We start from the raw sequence: 19,984 nt of genomic DNA on the forward strand, positions 1-19,984 counted from the left end.
TTAGAAGGGGGACATGGCAAGGACCGCAGCCGCCTGGCTGGCTGCAGGCACCAGCTGCGCTGTGGTGCTGGCGCTGCCGTGTGCCGCCGCTCCTGAGCCGCACCGGCACTCCCACCGGCTCTCCCCGACGTGCAGAAACCCACCGATTCTCAATTGCCTCAGCAAAGTACGAATCAAAGTAATCAAGACAGCAGTAAATAGAAAATTGATTTCAGATTTGCCTGCTTTGGGGCTGCCGCGTTTCACTTCCCACAAGTGGGAGCAGGAGCCCCTGAGGGCCGGATGCCACGGGACGCCGGGGGGAGGCAGGACCCCATCCACCTCCCAGCCAGGTCACCAGCTGCTGGGAGAGGGCAGCCACCCCCCGAAACAGCGCTGCGAAGGGAACTTCGGTGACTTGGATGCTTCAAGTAGCAATACTTCTCACAGCAAATAGCGCCAAAGCAGCAGCTTTGCACCTGCAGAGTGACGGGGTGACGCACAGGTCCCCTGATGCCCGTGGTCACAAAGCCTGCCCAGCACGGGGATGGTCGCAGGGCCGAGAGCCAAGCGTGAGCCCGTCCCTTGCAGGCTGCAACCCCCAGCGCCGTGCTGCGCGTTGTGTTGTGCACTGCTTTCCTAAGGACCTGCCGAACAAACTGAGCGCAATGAGAAACATTTTAAACAACTTACTGCACTTCTAATAGCACGTGGCATGAAAAACAGCCTGTTCCGTGAGTAGATACAGGCAGTTAAGGGAGAGACATATTTTCATTTTAATGTGCACTCTTCTCAAGGTGAGTTAATAGAGGCTTTTTATAATGACCTAAATAAAACCTCGATTTCTCATGCCTGTAAGCACTCTGTATTCTTTCTAATTCATTCAGGTTTGTACTGGGGAAATCAGCTGAACCACGAACCAAACACTTTGCAGAGCATTCTCCCGTAATTTCCCCACAAACAGGGAGATGTTTGTACAGTGTGAAATGAGGCAAACTGGAATAGCAGTAACGGCTTGATAAGAAGTTCCTAAGTATTCTCTGCCTTATCTCTGCTATTAGCTAATTTGAGACTGGGCGGTTGCCATGGCGATGTGGAAGCAGGCGGCGGGATCGATGCTGGCTGGGACACGGACGGGGAGAGGACAGAGCACGGGGGCACGGGGCTTTTCTGCCCGCTGCCAGCCCGCGGCCACACGCACGCGGTGGCTGGGCACGTGCCCCTCTAATCGAGGGCGGGTGCCTCCCGCGCAGGTGTGCCCTGCCCCTGGTCCGGCTGGGGCTGCGGGGACGGAGGCAGAGCATCCTCGGCGGAGGCCTCGTGTGCCACGGCAGAAAGCCGATAGCCTGCAGCTGCACGTCTTTTAATTGCTCCTTGGGTAAACGCCCGGAGTCTGGGGGCTCGCTCCCAATAAGTCCAGATTTTCTCCATTTAGCGAATCTCATCCCAATGGTCTCTTCTAAAGCTCATGATTTCCACCCGTGGAGCCACAGGTAAGTGCATCTGCTGTCTTAATGAAAGTACAAACCACAGAAACAATCCCTTCTGGATGAAGAAGAGCCTCTGAGCAGCAGAGCATGCTCTGCTGGCGGAAATATCTAGAATATTGTTTGTAACAGGCAAAGAAATGGAAAAAAAAGTGAGGAAGAGACAGCACAGCAAACAGTAAATCTGCAGCGTGGAGGGCAGGCTGGCTGAGCCCTGGCAGAGCTTGAGGGCTTACCTCACCCAGGGATGCAGTCCGAAAGCTTCTCCGAGAGCTCACAGAAAGGAGATGGCTTTATTTTGTGTGTGAGGGAGGCTGCGGTCTGCAGGAGGTGCCGCTGGTGTTGGTCTGTCAGGGATTCAGTAACAAGCTATCTTCATCAAGCTGAAACCTCTGCAAGGTCACAGGAGTTTTCATCCAGCGTAACAAAATAGACATTTTTCTAGGTACAGAAGTTGAGCTAAGCTTCTCACTTTGAGAACCAACAAGAAGCGTTGGCTTTGACCTGGGAAACATCCTATGAGTCTCCACTGACGCATTCCCAGTTCTAGTAGGCAGGAAAGCTGCATGCTGGAGAGGATGTCCAGTTCAACAGAGTTAAGAAATAACCTCATCCTTGTCCCAAGTACCTACACGAGTGTGGGAGTGCTAACAGCACAGAGTGTTTCCGCCTAGCAGATAAGTGCCTAATGAGATCTGGTGCCTGAAGCTGAAATGAGACAAACTGAGCTCAGAAACAAGAAATCACTGCAGGTCATGAAGTACTGGGACATCTTAACAAGAGCTGAAATGGATTGTGCATCACTGGAAATTAATAAAATCAAGATTGGATGCTTTCTCAAAAGCTACGTGAGAATTAATTGAAGGGAGTTGTATGGTTTGAGTTATCTGTGTTCCCCTGGGCACTGTAAGTCAGGCGTTTTTACCCCACTACAAAATAGCCTGCACGTGCCTCAGAGACCCATGGAGTGCCTCTGGTGCTGGGTCGGGGTGAGGGAGGGGGTGTAAACAGTGGGATAGGGACTGGGGGGCTGGACGTGGTCGTCTGGGTGCCTCAGTGCTCCTGCGTGAGCAAGATGTGGTGGGGGACAGGGGACGGCCAGGGCAGCGACGTGAGCAGGCGGAGGGGCAGCGGCGGTGCTGAGCAGCCCCAGGAGGGGTGCAGGTGGGCAGAGCCCCGGCAGCGAGGAGGGGCAGGCATCACCTCCACCTGCTCTGCTGTGTCCTGGATCAAGCAGAGCAGTTTCTTATGCACTGATATGGCTCAAAGAAAGATGCAGCAGAAAGGAAAGAACAGATGGAAACGGCAGGCTAGGAGGTGTGAAACCCCGTGGTGTCTGGGCATCTAGCTGGGGCCATAGCCTCCTCAGCATCTCCCCCATCACTTTGCTAGTGAAAACGTATGCTTTTTCTCATTATCAGTGCAGCATGAAATGATGGAATGAAGCAGGGCTGGACGTTCAGGTGGAAGGAGCACACCTCGCTCCTGTGCCCACTGCAGGCACAGTGGGAGAGGGGCAGGGCTCGGAGCTGGCATCTGAGCAGCACCCAGACGTTACCGCCAAGCCAGGCACCGCGCCTTCATTACCTGCAATTATCACAGCAGCTTTTCACAGAATCAAAGGCTTCTCCCGGTAAGTACATTGCTGTTGATTTGGTGTCATTAGGCTGTGTTTCAGATGAACTCATTTTAAAGCAGCCCAGGAAGGTTTTGATATTCATCCCGAGGAGGCACCGAGATAGTGAAGGCACTTGCTGACTCAGCTAATTTCTGCTCTCTGCTTTAATCCAGTGCACAGATAAATTATAGGAGGCCTTTGAAATATCTCTCATCCCTGCTAATTGATATGCCTCTCGGATGGCTCTGTGCTTGAGTTTCGCTAATAAGCCAGATACGACCAAGCTCCCTCGCACGAAGGCAGGTAACCTGCCCAGCAGATGCCGAGAGGAGCACGGCCGATGGGCACAGGGACGGGATCGCAGCCGAGGCTCTGCCGGGCTGGGGCTGCAGCGCCTCGGGGCAGCATCCACTCCAAAACCATCGGCTCAAAAGTATTTTTTTTCCCTCTAAAATATTTCTGCAGTTGTTTAAAAAGGGAGCTGGAAGACCGGGTGGAACATCATGGCTGAAATCCTTCCTCCAGCTTGCCCGTGGCCCCTGTGCTGGGGCTGCTGCGGGTGCGAGGGGTGGCTGCAGGAGCTGCTGCCCGGGGAGGAGGCACATGGCTGGGACAGGGATGGCTGCTGGAACTGTTATTCAGGCTTAATTTTATTTTTAAACTGTTCTCCTGGAAGTGGGAGTAAAAAACCTAGGTTGTCTTCATGGCAGGAATCATTCAGTGGAGTCAAGAGCGTCACTGAGCGTGGTGATGCTCAGTGTCCTCCCAGGCTGCAGGGTGGCTGTGGGGCAGCAGCGGTGGCCCGGGGGCAGCAGGGAGATGTGGGGTGAGGCTGAGCCGTGGCGGTGGCTGTCCTCCCCCAGAGCATCCCTGGGACGCGTGGGTCCTGCCCTCCCCTGGGGCTGGGGCTCAGAGCAAAGCCTGTCCCCACCACTCCTGCCCGACCGCTTCCAGCGAGACGTTGCTTCTTCCAACTGGACATTTTTGCATCACTTGAGAGCACCAGGAGATTACAGAATGTCCTTTCCTCTTCAAGGTTTTTTAATTAACATTTCTATTATCGAGCTTAATTAGAACATCTCTGGCTTCCATCTGCTTTTCTCTGTTACAGCCTGCTGAAGACACTTTGGTATGACACGATGCATCATATCATGAGGAATAATAAATGAACATCATTGTGCTCAGATTACACAGCGTGAGCTGAAAGATCAGGCCGTGAGGTCGAGAGGTGACTGCTCATTCTTTTAGCTCCTGGCTTATTTCTGGGTTAGAGTAAAGCTGTGATTGTTTCTGATACTGAAATTATGTGTGCTGTGAGTATTGAGCCAACCAAGCACTGTGAGGAGAGATGCGAGAGATGCTCAGTTGTCCTCTCACTGCTTGTCTGGACGTCAAACGTGCACGAAGCTCATCATCCCTTCCTTTGCTGGAGGTGGATTTCTGTGTTTGTATACAGCACGTGAGTGTGCCCGTATGTAAGTACTGAATCTAATGGCCCCTAAGTAAGCATTTCCTAATTCCTTGCAGCTTGCTGTCAGGGCCCATTATTTGATACATTGGGTTTAATTGATGATCTCTCACACAAAGCGTTTTTTCTCCCTCGCAAACCATAAGCTGCATATCTCTGTTCACTTTCAGAATCTCTCAGCCAAGACAAATGACCCGAGGCGAGGAGGGCAGGCCGTGGTTTTACCGCCCGCCGCCTCCTGGTGTGGAGGGGGCTCGGGGGGAGCTGGGGCCTCACTGCTCCCCTTGGTGACGACGGGGACATCCCCTTGGGACATCAAGCTGACCGTGGCTGATGCAGCGGCTACGCAAACCACCACTTCTCCTGCTCTGAATATTGCGCTGCCAAATGTCTACTTGTTGAGATTGTCTCCTGATAATTCCTTCTGTGTGTATCTTCAGCAGTTCCATATCTTTTGCGTAATTTGTTATAGCAGTAGCAATAATCTATACAGATAAGAGTTCTCTTATCATTAGGAATCATCCTTCAAGGCAAATGAAACGACACCCCGTGGAGGTGAGCTGAAAACCAAGCTCCAGATGAAGGACTTACCGTGGGCTGCCAAAACTTTACGGAATGAACCAAACCCACGCTTCCTGGGCACGAGGGAGAACTGGGGTTTGGGTCTGGGTTTCACATCTCCATCTAATAACTGATTTTTATCATGAGCTGTGAAATAGCCAGCTAGGGAGGTGGGCAGCATCTGCTTAGAGCTGCTGGTGGGACCTTTGGCCTGAAACATGTCTCCTGAAGGTTATCCTGCTGGGTCTGCTGTGCCTGTAATTCACACCGTGCTTTCTAAGCAAAACACTGCGCTGCTCGCCCACTGGGTGCATGCGTCCTCTCCCATGGTATTTGGAGCTGGGCAGGAGGAGAGGGGGATTTTGGTTGCGAGGTCTTTGCCTCTGCAAAACCACTTGTGTGACAGCGAGGCAAGGGCTGGGCTGGGCGGTCAAGTCGCCCAGTAGCTTGGGGGGAGAGTACGGGAGGCTGGTGCTCCACGCTGCACCGCGCTCCATGCGCGTCCTTCAGCCGTCTGTCTGCGCTCTGGCACCAGGAGAAACCAAGGGAGGTATTTCTTTTCTCTTTGGCAGAAATTAATACGCTTAGCAGCGATATCGAATATTCAGTACAGCAAGACAAGGGAAGCACCTTTACACAAGATAAAGCTGTAGCAATAGATGACAAAGATAAGTACAGCGCAGAAGATATTTCTTATTAAAGAGTTGGCCCGCATGATTTGTTTCCTGCATTAGTGATGACGCATGGCTCCTATTCACATTAATAGGCAACCATAAAGTATTTTTGTCAGCTGAGTTTTACCCGGAGTTAAATAAAATATTATAGTTTATGACAGATTTAACAACAGGCTTCAACTTTACAGCATCCTGTTGCTCTTCTATAGCAGACTGAACATATGCTTTTTTTTAAACGCCTCTAACATATTGCATAAGCAATCACATTGTTGTGATAGCGTGACTTTTTAGCTTGATTACACTACAAGATGAGCTTTTAAGCTTTTATGAGAATGCCATAAAAGTCAGCAGCGAGATGAAACGCCGAAACAGAAAGTGAATGCCGGTCCTTGCTGAACGTTACCGGAGACCAGCTGCGAGCTGCTAAGCTCACCACGGCCGTGTCGGACGCGGGGCACAGGGCCCAGTGTGGCGCATCGCCGCCGTGCGCGCGGGGGCTCAGCCACGAGCTGCACGATGCTTGCACCACGGGGGTCACGCTGCTGGCAGGCCCGCTTTCGCTCGGCCTCTCGCAGGGCTTGGCAGGAAAGAAAAATTACAGCCCCTGAATGAGGCTGTCAGGGGAGCGGGGATAAATTAGCCAGCGTTCCCTTCTGGCTTTGAGTCTGTAAGGTAAACTAATATTCTTCAGTTCCGTGTTTTAAGTGCCTACAAAGGGCTCGATGTGTCATCTTCTACGGAGCGAGCCCTGCGAAGGCCACAGGGGTGAGCCTGGGTGTGAGCAGGGGCACAGCTCTCCCCTGGGAGCTCCCAGGGGCAAGGCACCGTCCCCAGGTGGCATTGCAGTGACTGGATTTCCCTAACGGTGTCTGTAGCTGCACGAAGTACTTGGGACACAATTAAAGCACACATAAATAGCGTGCAGGAGAGAAACATTGCGATGTGCTGTTTGCTATGCTGTTGTTTTTCCAGATTTCAGAAACATGCCCTACAGACTGTTTTGATGGAAGCCCCGAACCGCTCTTTCCCTCTGTGCCAGGGCCAACATTGTTCTGCCTTTTCACTTCTCAGAAGCCTTCAGATATGTCAAAATCACATTGATGAATTGCTGCAAAATTTTGAAGCCCAGCATAATTTGCGGTTAACATACTTCCTATTAATGTTTCCTACCCTCGCATTTCAAGTGGAACATTAAAGTTTATGGAGTTCAGAAACAAACTGTTTAATTGCTGGACACAGGATATATTTTGATCTCTTTCAAGAAAAGAAAATGAGTGAAAGCTCTGCTTCATTTGCAATTGAAATTAGTAAGATCAAAGCAAAAATTGGCATATTTAAGCAGCATTAATTCAAAGGAACATTGCTAACAGCTTCTGCTCCCTCCTTTTAGAATATTCCTTTCAAAATATTTAAGGAGCATTAGGCATTTTATTTTTTCACATTCCCTCTTCTGATATTATTTATTGGTATTGTATGACTGATTCCAGGATCCTGAGACATAGGAAATCAAGCAATAGTAACAAACAGCAATGGCTAAAGAAAAGAGGTTGATGGTTGGATGATAAGGGAAAAAAAAATTAAAAAAAAATAGTTAAGTGTTGAAAAAACAGATGTTATAGAAAGGAAGGATCCTGATCCTTCCTAATGAGCTGGAATCACAACAGAAATGATCTAAAATGCACAAAAAAAATCAAACTAACCAAAGATATGACACTAAATATTACAGCAGCAATATAAATCAAGGGGAATAGAAATCCTCACCAGCAGAGAGTTACTGGTGTAGGGACTTTTCAGAAAAGCTAAAATGAATCTTGCGTTGGAGGGAATGTGCATGCAGTAATGAAGGAAACATTTTAAGAAAACAAGAAGAAAGGAAAAGGAGAAAAAAAGACAAGAGCTCATTTATTGTTAAGAATTGATTCAAATGAGAGTGGATAAAGTGATTCTGCGAAGTAACACAGCAACCTGCTCTGTGCCTCAGGGGTGGGTTTGGAGGTGGGTGAAAGAATCCACATTTATCACCCTCCGATGGCTAAGGGAGAATCAAATCAGTAGAAGAGACTTTATCTTCTCAGAGATAAATAAGACAAAAAAAGTTGCAGCAATAATGGCAAGTCAATAATACTTCAGAGCATAGTAGTCAAATGATTTATTTACCTTGCAGTAAGCTGATCAATAGGAGATAATGATATTTTGAGTGTTTGGGTAAGCAAGGAGAAGAGCATTATAAAAATTGGTGTCTTTGAAAAAAAACATGAACGGAACACTTGTAAGTCACTTCACTTTAAATTACTGCATATTTGAAAGAATTAAAAGGTTGGCTGGAGCTATGCTGTCAATGGAGAGACTCAGCTTTGAATTTCAAAGGGACAAACTGAAGAATTCAGTGGGTTTGCTAGTAAAGTTAGGTGGCTTGAAGAACTCAGCTGAATGTGGATAAAAAAAAAAGGTTTGAGTCCACAGTGCCAAAATTATGTGAAACTGGGTCCCAAGGTAACAAATGCAAATCTACCTAAGAAAGGGATTAGGGATAAGCAGCATCTTCAGTGAATGAAGGGAAAAGCCAATGATCAAACGCAGCATTTCTGAGGTCAGGAAACTCAGAGAGAAATGACAGGTTCCTCAAGACAGGCTCAGCTGCATCTCACAAGGGATAGAAAACACTAAGTGTTGATATAAATAAAAAAGTCATTAACATAAAAAGGAATAAAGGAAGAAGTGGAGATTCTGTGTGTGGAGGGTGGACAGAATTTAAAGGTAATTTGCACATTGCCCCAAACAAAGTATATATATTACCTTCATTTTCAATAAGGATGATTTATGTTAAACATAGGGACTAAGGCAATAAAACAGTTGCTACTGTACCAGATGGGATATTATGACTTAAATTGGAGAAGATGGATAATAATGAAAAGCCATAATATGACCAAGGAGATGAATAATTGCCTAAAGGAGAGATGAAAAACACAGTGTTAGTGGGAGTTGTAGGCTGGAGGGAGTTGCCAGTGGATTTTCTGAAGACAAGAGTAGGGACCAATTTTATTTAATATTTTCATTAGCAATGTCAGAACAAAACCCAGAAATATGCCAAGGGAATGTGTCTGTAATGCTGAACTGGGAAGCATCAATACAGCTCTTCTTAGAGAGGAAGAGATGGATGATCTTCAGCACTGGAATAGCAGAAATGGGACAAAATGTACTAGCATCTTAAGAAGTAATAAGAAACACAGACTTAAACTAGAAATCCATCAACCGGGGGGATAAAATGGACATACTGGTAGACCACAAAATAGGCAGGGGTTGGGTCTGGGGAGGCATGTCAGCCCCGTGCCCGGGGGAGCCCCCCGAGCCCAACATCCCCCCGGGACGCCAGGGACGGGCCCTCCACGCACAGAGCTCTGTCGGTGCCGGACAGCCCCCAGCCCAGGCACTTACCAGCTCCTCTGCCGGGAGCTTTTCCTCGTGCTTCGTGCTGGGAAACACCAGCTCGCCTAATGGCTTGATGTTTGTCTTACATAGAATATTGATCTTTATTCTCCGTGTTTCCTCAGGTGGGTGACTAGCAGCTTTCCAAACTGGGTAGCATTTATTCTCCTTATCTCCACAAGACTCCGTGTCTCTTATCCTCACTGCAAATTAGAGCTTTCTCTCCTACCCTCATGTGGTCATTTGTTATAGTGGCCAGTCCTCGTCCCTCATCTGTCCTGAGGATCTGGAGAGCATCAGGCACTGAACCTGGTGCTGGAGTTTCATGCTAGACACAGCTCCGAAACGGGGCAAATTCCTGCTCTTTGCAGAGGCTCTCAGAAGTGAGTGATGTGGCTGCCAAATCTCCCTCAGCCTTACACATCTGAGTACAGCACAGCTGAAAGGTCTTATTCTGCACAGTCTAGTCTGGGCATCTCTTTTCCTTGTCCAACACAAAAATTCACCTCTGCACATATTTTTCATGTATTTAAGTATGGAAGCAGAATCTGGTGAACAGAAATCTGTTGATTTCTGGTGGCTTTATTGCAGCTGCAGGTACCCTCCTGCGAGCAGGCTCACAACACGTGCTTGGTGTTTGGTTAAGAAGCTTTTCTGCAGCTATTGTCTGCCTCTACTTGCGGGGTAATTACCAAGCGCTGCACTCAGTCAGTGTCTCAGTTATCTTTCCACTTGTGTGAATTAGCAAGGAAATCTATGAACAGTAATTGCTGACTTCATCGCCTTCTATCCATGGGTTTCCAGCCCGGTCTGAGAGGTTATGCCAGTATTAGCACCCCTTTGGCTTCTTTTGTGGGTTGGGAAGAGGCAACATCTGTCACCACGGGTGGCACTGCCGGCCCTGGAAATAAAGATGCCCACGTCCCATATCCCCTGACACAGGCTGAGCTTGACTCGTCTGCGCTGGGGCAGCTGGTGCTGCCTGCTGAAGATGGCAGCGCGTCCCCTCCGGGTGCTGTTGCCGTGGGGCAGATCTCTGTGCACGGGGCCTGCCAAAAGGCACCCGGTGCCTCCCCCCCACCCTGGACAACCTCACTTTTGAGGTGCTGTGCCAGAAGCCACAAGCCTGGCGTACTCATGGTGCTGCTGGATGCAGGCAGAGCCACCAGGGTGTCTGGGAGCTGGGGTGGATCCCACCACGGCACCCCCAGTATTTATATTTTTAGCGAAAATTGGGGTGCGCTCCGCTGCGGCACTGGGCCTGGCAGCAGCATGGCCGGAGCTGCTCTGTGCAGGCACAGCACCACCATCCTCACCACGGCAGTGGCAAAGCTGGCCGGAAAACTTCAAGTTTATTAACAACCACAGGTGAAAACTCTGATTAAAGAAATATGATCTCCAGCAAGGGCGGTGTGAGGAGCAGCCACAGGTTCTGGAACAATAACAAATGCAAAACAGGGTCCCCAAAGAAAATGCCTGAAATGATAATCCTGCCTGGTACACATTCTTTGTGGGGATTTGAAAGTAGGTCTGGGTTTTGTTGATATGACAATATCAATCAATCTAATTAGATCTTTTTGCATAATCACATAGCATTTGCATAAAAAATATAGCCAGCCCAGGAGACAGCTAAGAAAAACAAGGGCTGAGGGAAAAACAAAAACTTTTGAATTATAGCTATTTTTTAAAGACTGAGTCAGCTATGCTGGAAAAACTTTTACAAGTTGCAGAACCCGAGTGTCTGGAGTCTAGATCTGAAAGAATGAAGAACAGAAAGTGCCTTTTAAGAATTCAAATAGGAAGAGAAGTCCTGAAAACTTCAAAAGCTTCTCCGTGCTCCTGCGGAAGGACCTAGCTGAGCAATTTCTGGCAGCATGCTTGCATATTGAAAAATGAGAATTTAATTAGGATTTTTAGCCTGATCTTTCAAATTCTCTGAAGAAGTCAGAGAAAAACACTGTTGGATAGAAGCAGAGAGCCTGAGCTGGGCTTTGCTTCGCCTTTTGTGCTTCATGCACGTTGAGCTGTGCTGACACGCAGGACGGAGGGCGCTAGCAGCAGCCCACCTTGCCGCATCGCTTCCCCCTGTTATAAATGACTGAGTCCCAAATAGGATTACAATCAGAGTTTACAATTTATTAAACGAATAGAGGCAAGCAAACAGCGCTGGGTGCGCCGGGAGTCTCTGCTCCACCGGGACGCACACCTGTTACGTAAGGCGGCTGGTTTTTATGCTCCTAGGCTAATACATATTCATTACTACTTCTAGAAGAGGCAGGGTTATTATAATTGGTTTCCCGAATCCGAAGTCCTCCCAGGTGCGCCTGCTTATCAGTCTCTGTTAGTTTCTCGGGGGCCGCTCGGACAGGGAGGCTCATATTCTTCCTCCTTATCTAGTGGTCTCTTGGCCAGCTGTCAGAAGTTACTGCACATTCGTGCAAAGTCAGCAGTTTTTCTCCGAAGAAATCCCTTTGTTCTCTTCTCGCCTAAACCCAGGCCTCAATGTTAACCCTTCAAAACCCCTTAGTGGCACGAATTGCTGGACCATTTCTTACAATTCCTCCCTTTTTTTTTTTTTAATCATCAATTCGTGTCTCTCCTTCAACCTTTGTCAGTAACAATTGGATTTCATCAGTCAGTTCTTGGGGTGTCCACTTCTTAAGCATCATTATCGACACGTCACCTTTTCTCTCCACTGAAGTCATCACAAATTGGGTGCTATTTATTATCTGCCGTATCAACAACGTAAAGCAAGGTATCATACAAGGTATAAACAATAATGTCACTATACCACATAAAAATAAAAACAGCATCCTTTTAACCCATGGTTCACCAGGCAACCATGAAAAGAAATCCCAATCCATACCCTTCCAAGTTTGTACTGGGACGTGGGCTAGCTTTCTAATTTCCTTTGTTATCTGCTTGACCACTTTTCCATTATCATCAGTCTGTAGACAACAATTAGAATCATTCAGTTTTCCACATACTCCCCCTTCTTCTGCTAGTAAATAGTCTAAGACCATTCTATGTTGGAATATAGCATTTCTCATTTGAGTGGATTGGTCAGCCAAAAGATCCAAGGCTGTCGCTGTTTGATTTGTTACAACTTCGAGGATAGCTTGCAACCTAATTATTCGGTTCAAATTATAAATAGGTTCTCGGGCTCCTGATATCAACTCATTTGGGTTCCAGGTAGCTGGCCCATAATGCTGTATGATTCTTTCAGGAGGCCATTCATCCTTTCCCCATTTTTGGGCACTATCCCCGGATAAGGAAGTATCAATAGATCGTTTTACTCTGTTCAGGTCATCATATAATCTTATTCCTAAATGATTTCCTTGTGTTTGTGACAATAAAAAGAACAAGGGTCTTATGTACCCCCCATAGCATATTCCCGACCAGTTTCCAGGTAGCCTCTTGTAAGCATGTTTGCCACACACCCAATAATGTCCCTTTAGGGCCCACGTCCCGTTTGGAAAATGACCATCCCATCCATCTTTACCCTTTGGGGCGTGATAATACAGAGTGTCCTTGTTACCGAGTGGTCCTGTTACAATGTCTGCCCCGTTTGTACTCGTATATGCACGCTTCCAAGCTCCCACGTTGGGTTTCCACTTACAGTCACAATTCAGTTCTCTTTGGCGACCTGTCATATTATAAGCCTTTTTCGCCGTCCAATCTTGAGAGTGTGGGAAGCGCCTTCAATCAGGGGGTTGGGCCCGCTTTCAGAGCTTGTGTTACCATTCAGCCCTTCAGGGTGATCCAGCTCCTGGAAAAACTAATCACAATTTTATTATGGGTTTAAAAGGTTCTCATGTTATTTTTCTCAGGACAAACTGATCTTGGTGTGGGAGAAGTCCGGTCGAGGCACTCTCACTCGGCGGTCAATACCCATAGGGGTTGCCTCCCTCGGTAGACCATACACGCCGCAGTGGAGGGTCCTACCCCGGTCTTGCCTTCTCCCTTTCCTCCCTTCAGCCTTGTCCTCTTTATCCAGTGCCCTTAATTCATGCAGAACCTCATTGCTGGGATATCAGTTCCTCTTTAGTCTCAGTTTCAGTTCCCCAGGAGTGGACTCAACCCTCCAGGCTTCGGTAGTTATTGGTCCTTTTATTCTGGATGCGTGGGTCCAACCCCTTTCTGCTGTTCTCACAGCTGTTTCAGTAGTAAGTAAAACAAGGTACAGTCCCTCCCATCGGGGGTTCAATGATTCTTCTCTCCAGGTTTTTATTAAGACCTTGTCTCCTGGTTGTATTTTATGAATAGCAAATCCTAAAGGTGGTGTCTGAGTCATCATCCCAATTTCTCTTATCTCCTGTAATCTCCTTCCAATGGTAATTATGTATTTCTGGATACTATGATCCTCAACTACATTGTTCCCTAGGGGCATCCCTTGAGAATAAGGCATACCATATAACATTTCATATGATGATAACCAGTCTCACTGTGTGGTTTAGTTCTTATGTTTAAAAGTGCCAATGGTAAGCATTTCGTCCAGGGCAGCTGTGTCTCGATCATTAACTTAGCCAATTGTTGTTTTATTGTTTGATTCATCCTTTCTACTTTCCCTGAGCTTTGTGGGTGCCACGGAGTGTGGTATTCCCACTGAATACCTTTCAAGGGGTACATCCTTCAAATCTTTGTGGCTGGCGTATGTTCGATTATTTCCACACAATTGTGTTCCAACGGTCCTTCTTCTGGAACGGTTCCTAGAAATACTGCTGGATATAACAGGTTAGTCGTTTTCAAGGTTATGTCATCTTGTTCAGTTAGGATTGCCTGATATTTCATCTTCCAGCTGGGTGATAACCAGTGCCCCCCCCCCCCCTTTGTTCCAAAACGGTTGTTACCATATTTGGTCCAAAAACTTCAATATGTTTTCCCATTTGAAGGCAAATAATTTTCTACTATCTTTATCAAGAGGTATGCAAAAGAAGGCATCCTTTAAATCTATCACGGTAAACCATTTATATTTCCCTTTCACAGATGTTAACAATGTGTAAGGATTAGCTACTACCGGGTGAATATTCTTTGTTATTTCATTTATTGCTCTAAGATCTTGTACAAATCTATACTCGCCATTCGGCTTCTTTACTGGAAAAATTGGAGTATTGTATTCCGATTTACATTCTTCCAGAATCTGATATTTGAGAAATTTGTCAATAATTTTCACCATTCCTGTGCCTAGCTTCTATCTTAAGTTGATATTGTTTGATTCAAACAGGTTTGGCTCCTTCCTTTAATTCCACCTTTACCAGTTGTGCCAGTTTCGACTTCCCTGGTACATCTGTTTCCCGTACTGTTGCTATAACTGCATTTTCTACTTCTCTTGGAATATTAACAAAGGGTTTATCTTTGATCATTAGGATTTGTCCTACTTTGGACTCAGGTACCTTCATTATTAATTCTCCATCCTCAAAGGTTATTGTTGCATCTAATTTGGCTAATAGATCCCGTCCCAAGAGTGGCATCGGGCATTCTGGTACATACAAAAATTCATGGGTTAGTTCCTTACCCCCAAAACGCAAATCAAGGGGTTGTAAGAATGGCCTTTCCTCCTCTTTCCCTGTGGCTCCAATTATTGTAGTTGTCTTAGTTCCTAATCGTCCTTTTAAACTATTTAACACTGAATATGTTGCTCCTATTACATTTACAGCCTAATTAACACAGAGAAAGAAGCTCCCATAACCAACAAAAAATTCAAGCCTCTGTCTTCGTTTCCTAGCTTTATTTCAACTAGTGGACCTGCTAGGGTAGATGCCCCAGGTCCCCATCATTCCTGACTGTTGTTTGTCCTGCAGCCTAAGACAATTTCTTTCTGATATCAGGGGCTGATTGCCCTGGAAAGAGGTTAGCCAGTTGCCTCTCTCTCTCTTTTTTTTTTTTTTTTTTTTTTTTTTTTTTTTTTTTAAGCCAGGTCCATTTTTTTTTTTTTCATTGCATTTCAAAGTTGGTCCAGAAATTCAAAAATTCCATAAATTCCATAGGGGTTTCTTTTGGACCTTGTTGGAACAGATTCTCAATTCCCAATAGCCAATTTAACCAGATTTTAGTATTTACATAATTTCCGGGGTGATTAGGGTCTCAGTGAGGGGGTCGGTCAGGGGAATGCAATCGTTGAAAGTTCCCTGAGCGGTCCCATTGGCAATCTGAGCTCACACAGGAACTCAGGTTGTTTCAAGAGTTAGCTGCTTTTCTGTTTCCACGACAACTCTCTCGGACCCATCACGGTCCCCCTGCCCCAGAGGGTTCACACCCGCTATTTAGAGATCTCAGCCTCGGGTTGAGAGGGAACTATTAACATTCCTACATCCTCTTTCCCTGCTCATTCAACTTCAAACAGCTCTGTTAAATACTACATGCCACACAACCTTTAACACCTTCAACAATCCTTTTAACGCTTCCTTTATCTTTCTCCAGCCCGTACTTTTCTAATGCCAACACCAAAGGCTCAGTCAGGGGCCAACTTAATTCCAAACCTTTTCCCTCCAACATGCTGAAACAACATATCACTATACAACATTTCATCCTATTTTCCTTCTCTCCTCAAAAACATTAATTGCAAGACACTGTTATAGTCGATTGATCCATAAAGTGGCCATTTAGTTTATATAGTGGCCACCATTGATTGCAATACTTAGTGAAAGTCCTCTTGCTTTCTGTGCCCCCATTTCTAACAATATCCTTCCAATGTGCCAATATGCACCCAAGGAGTCTTTTTCTTTTTTAGGACGTCTTTTTTTTTTTTTTTTTTTTTTTTGGATTTTCCCCTTTTCCTTGATTTCCCATTCCCTTTTATTTATTTATATTAGTTACTGTCCCTTGTTTCAATTTCCACGCAAACCTTTTTATTGCAGGTTTTTACTATCTTTTCCTAATCTTCTTCCCAAATGTCCCAATTCTCTGGGATTAAACTCTTCTTTCCACATACAAACTTTACTATTTCAGATTATTAATGAGCCCCATTCCAATCATAAATCCGCAGGACTTTGGAAAAACACCTGAAGCACTCAGCCTTCTGTCTTCTAGACAAACAATAACACCTTTTCCACAAAATTTACATTTCAATAAGACCGAATTTCAAGCCAAATGCTAATTTTTCTCATGCACTTTGTTAGTAAGCCTACACAAAACAAGGAATCACTCCTGTATATCCGTCAAGATGGGGGTTTAAAAAGGTATTGAGGCCTAAATAAATTCGCTCTCCCCCTTCTTACCAAATTCCCAGGGCTCAGGCCCGAACCACCAAAGAAGTGACTCTCCGTTCTACCACTTTGATAATCAGTCAGCCCCGCTCCCCCGATACTTGGGAAACTGACCGAACACCACCGCGAATATACCCAAACTTCTAAACTGTTACTTAGATAATGCTCCCACCTTCCTCCTTGACACAGTCAAAACATTTAAGAACAAAACAGGATTACAAGATGCACCACCGGGGGTGGATTGTTAGGATACAGAGGTGGTAGGTTATCCAATGACTCCCATTCATCATCTTTTTCTTTTTCCTTTTTTTTTTATTTTTTATTTTTTTGTTCTCTTCTTCGTCAAACTTCTCGTCTGCTTTTAGTGTAAATATTGAGGCTGGAAAAGGACGTGAGATCCTGATCCATAATCCTGCATAATCACTTTCTTCCTGGCTAAAAGGTTCCTTTGAATTAACATGTATATTTAAGGCCTGGCAAACCCAGTCTTCAAAGGATCCGAAAACGGGCCAAAAGACATGTGGTCTTAAAGGCTCCTTTGGCCATTCTGTCATACAATACTGAACCATTTTTAATTTACTTTTTCCCTTTTCTGGGGCCCCTATCGTTCCAATTTCTAATCATTATCCCTAATGGACTTTCTGGTGGTATGTCTGGTAATTTGCTCCCTTTTCTCTGGTCCCGGGTCTTCAATTTTGTCTGACCCATCTAGGAATTTTACTGTGGCAATTCCTACAGCCCTTGGTTGCCTTAGTGAGAGTGTCTTGCAGGGGGTTTAGGACCTATCACCCACCCACGAATCCTATAGGAATCGCTTCGGTCCTTCACCGGCCAAGTCCCTCGCGGGAGATTGGAACCGCGGTTAGAAGACCTCCACAATCGCTTCGGAACTACGTTCCATCTCAGTCACACTCTCACACACACAGGCAACCGAAACCCACCCAACCGAACGGTATACGCCTTAAATACTTACGACTCCGTCGTCTTCGTTCGGATCTTCGCGCGCAGAATTACGGGCAAAATATAGTGCTGCAGCCGGCAAAGGGAGCTCATAAAAAAATCTAAATCTTTGCTTGCCCTTATTCAGGTTCAAGATGGCATTAGCCCTGACCTGACTCAAACAGGAGCCACCAAATGGTGGGGGCGCCCCTCCTAGATCAAGTCAGAATTCAGGAACCAAGACCATCCCGGACGAGCCCCCAATTGTTATAAATGACTGAGTCCCAAATAGGATTACAATCAGAGTTTACAATTTATTAAACGAATAGAGGCAAGCAAACAGCGCTGGGTGCGCCGGGAGTCTCTGCTCCACCGGGACGCACACCTGTTACGTAAGGCGGCTGGTTTTTATGCTCCTAGGCTAATACATATTCATTACTACTTCTAGAAGAGGCAGGGTTATTATAATTGGTTTCCCGAATCCGAAGTCCTCCCAGGTGCGCCTGCTTATCAGTCTCTGTTAGTTTCTCGGGGGCCGCTCGGACAGGGAGGCTCATATTCTTCCTCCTTATCTAGTGGTCTCTTGGCCAGCTGTCAGAAGTTACTGCACATTCGTGCAAAGTCAGCAGTTTTTCTCCGAAGAAATCCCTTTGTTCTCTTCTCGCCTAAACCCAGGCCTCAATGTTAACCCTTCAAAACCCCTTAGTGGCACGAATTGCTGGACCATTTCTTACACCCCGGTGCTCTCCAGCCTTGCAGATCTTGCTGCGTTATTGGGAAAACAGCTGGGGGGTTCTCAGAAACCTCCTGAAGGCCTGCACGCTGCTGGAAGTCGCTCTGCAGGCACGCCGGGGCTCGGCACAGCCGCGGGGTGCAGCTCCACGTCCCGCTCCCCGCGGGGCAGCCGGGCAAGCAGCCCTGTCCCACACTCGGCTTTCCCTGTCCCACACCCGTGTGTGGGGACAGTGGGAGGATTAACTCCTGGCACCGAGCTGGGTGATGGTACTGAAACCTTTGCAGGCCGGTGTTCAAGTGTAAATATGTGCTTCTCAAACAGGGGCTTTTGTTAAGAGAAAAATTTAATTCGTTTTCCTTAAGAGGGTGTGTATTTGGCAAGTGACCTAGATTTTGATTAATGAAGTGAATAGCATATTTTTCTTCTAGCTGGAAGCTAGGGTTATTTTTGTTTTTCTCTTTAATCCTGAAAATGGGTTAGCCTTTAGGTGGATATACAGACTCAAAAATACCAATCTGATTGTACAATGGGGTTACAGCTTAAGGAATTTAAGCATTTGTATGAATGTTTTTTGTTTTTTTTTTCTTTTTGCCTGCACAAGGCAGATAATTCGTGACAAAAGGACCAGAGACAGAGGCTAGCCTGCATATGCATCAACATCTGCTGGGGGCCTCCAGGTGTGACTTCTGTGCTGTGTCCCCGTGTGGGCAGGTGGCAGGCGGGCAGTATGGGGGTGTCTGAGCCAGCGGGCACCCGAGGGCCTCCCCGCGCACTGCCGGGCATGCAGCTTCGGCCTCCCCGCGGTTACAGCAGCGGGGCGGGGAGATGGGTGCTGGCAAGGACCACTTGGGCCTAGGGTCACTGCGTGTGCAGTTCCTAACTGAGCAAACAGCAGCGAGCAAACTGCCGGAGCCGCCAGGCCGCGGGGCCTGCAGGCTCGCCGTCCTCCAGGCAGCCACCCCCAGGCTGCCCCCGCACAGGGACAGGGTGCCGGGGCTGGGGACACGGCTGCCATTGAGTCACAGCCTTGAACCTCACTTCTCACAGGGTTCCTCGTGCCTCATCCCACCATTTCTTCACCCATCCTCTCCGGCCCACCCCAACTGCGTGGAGCTTTGGGCTCAGCAGCTCAGCAGACGGTTCCCTGCCATGGGGGACACAATCCCCTGCTCGAGCACGTCCCCCGCGAGGGCCTGAAAAGGCTCTAAAAAGCAACAGGCCGAGGGTGGCTGATGTTTGGGTGCTGAGGCAGCAAGTCTGTGATACAGGCACCAAAAGGTTCCTTTAAGTACCACAGGGAAGTTCTTTACTCCTGACTTTTACTACAATGTGATTGAATCTCACACATTTACTGTTCACGGCTGGAAATAAAGGGTGCTGGGGGAGGCTGCAGTGCGAGCTCGGTACAAATCAAGGGAGATGTTTGCTTGGTAACCTAACTCAGGAGCATTAAACAGCTTCTGATTTCTTTTTTTTTTCATTTTCGTAAAAAAGCAAGGGAGGTGATGGCATGTTCTCATATTGGAGGGAATTCTAAAGGTCTCCAACAACAGCTGCACGGAAGCTGGGGATGCTGCATGCAACAAACACAGCGTCCCCTGAGAGCACGCTACGGGCAGCAGCGTCGTCCTTGGGGCTGAGAGCCCCTGGCAGGGGCATCTGACAGAGTTGAGGGCTTGCTCCTAGGAAGACCCCCAAAAAGTGTGGAGGGAAAAAGCAGCACCTGCTCCCCAAGGCCCCACACTAGCTTTCTGCTTGCTTTGGTGCACAGTGTGTGGGGCTGGTGGCAATAACAGCAACCCTGAGCCCCCAGCATGGGGCAGCTCAGTGTGTGTGTGGTGCTCCTGGCTTCCAATTGCCCTGGGCTGCCCCACCTGGGCTCCACCACTGG

General features: G+C 47.2%; 2 long non-coding RNA genes across 2 annotated transcripts; one reads left to right on the plus strand and one right to left on the minus strand.

Moving 5' to 3' along the window:
• The first annotated feature begins 2,202 nt into the window (after positions 1-2,202).
• On the plus strand, positions 2,203-7,389 carry LOC310900162. Its single transcript, XR_014584880.1, has 3 exons — positions 2,203-3,099; positions 4,196-4,312; positions 4,723-7,389. It is a non-coding gene; the product is annotated as an uncharacterized lncRNA (long non-coding RNA).
• A 4,360-nt stretch (positions 7,390-11,749) lies between these two features.
• On the minus strand, positions 11,750-19,891 carry LOC310900332. Its single transcript, XR_014585026.1, has 2 exons — positions 17,392-19,891; positions 11,750-13,934 (listed from the first exon to the last, which is right to left on the minus strand). It is a non-coding gene; the product is annotated as an uncharacterized lncRNA (long non-coding RNA).
• Positions 19,892-19,984: the final 93 nt, after the last annotated feature.

The sequence above is a fragment of the Anser anser genome (genome assembly GCF_964211835.1).
Source record: "Anser anser genome assembly, chromosome: 5".
Taxonomy (NCBI): Eukaryota; Metazoa; Chordata; class Aves; order Anseriformes; family Anatidae; genus Anser; species Anser anser.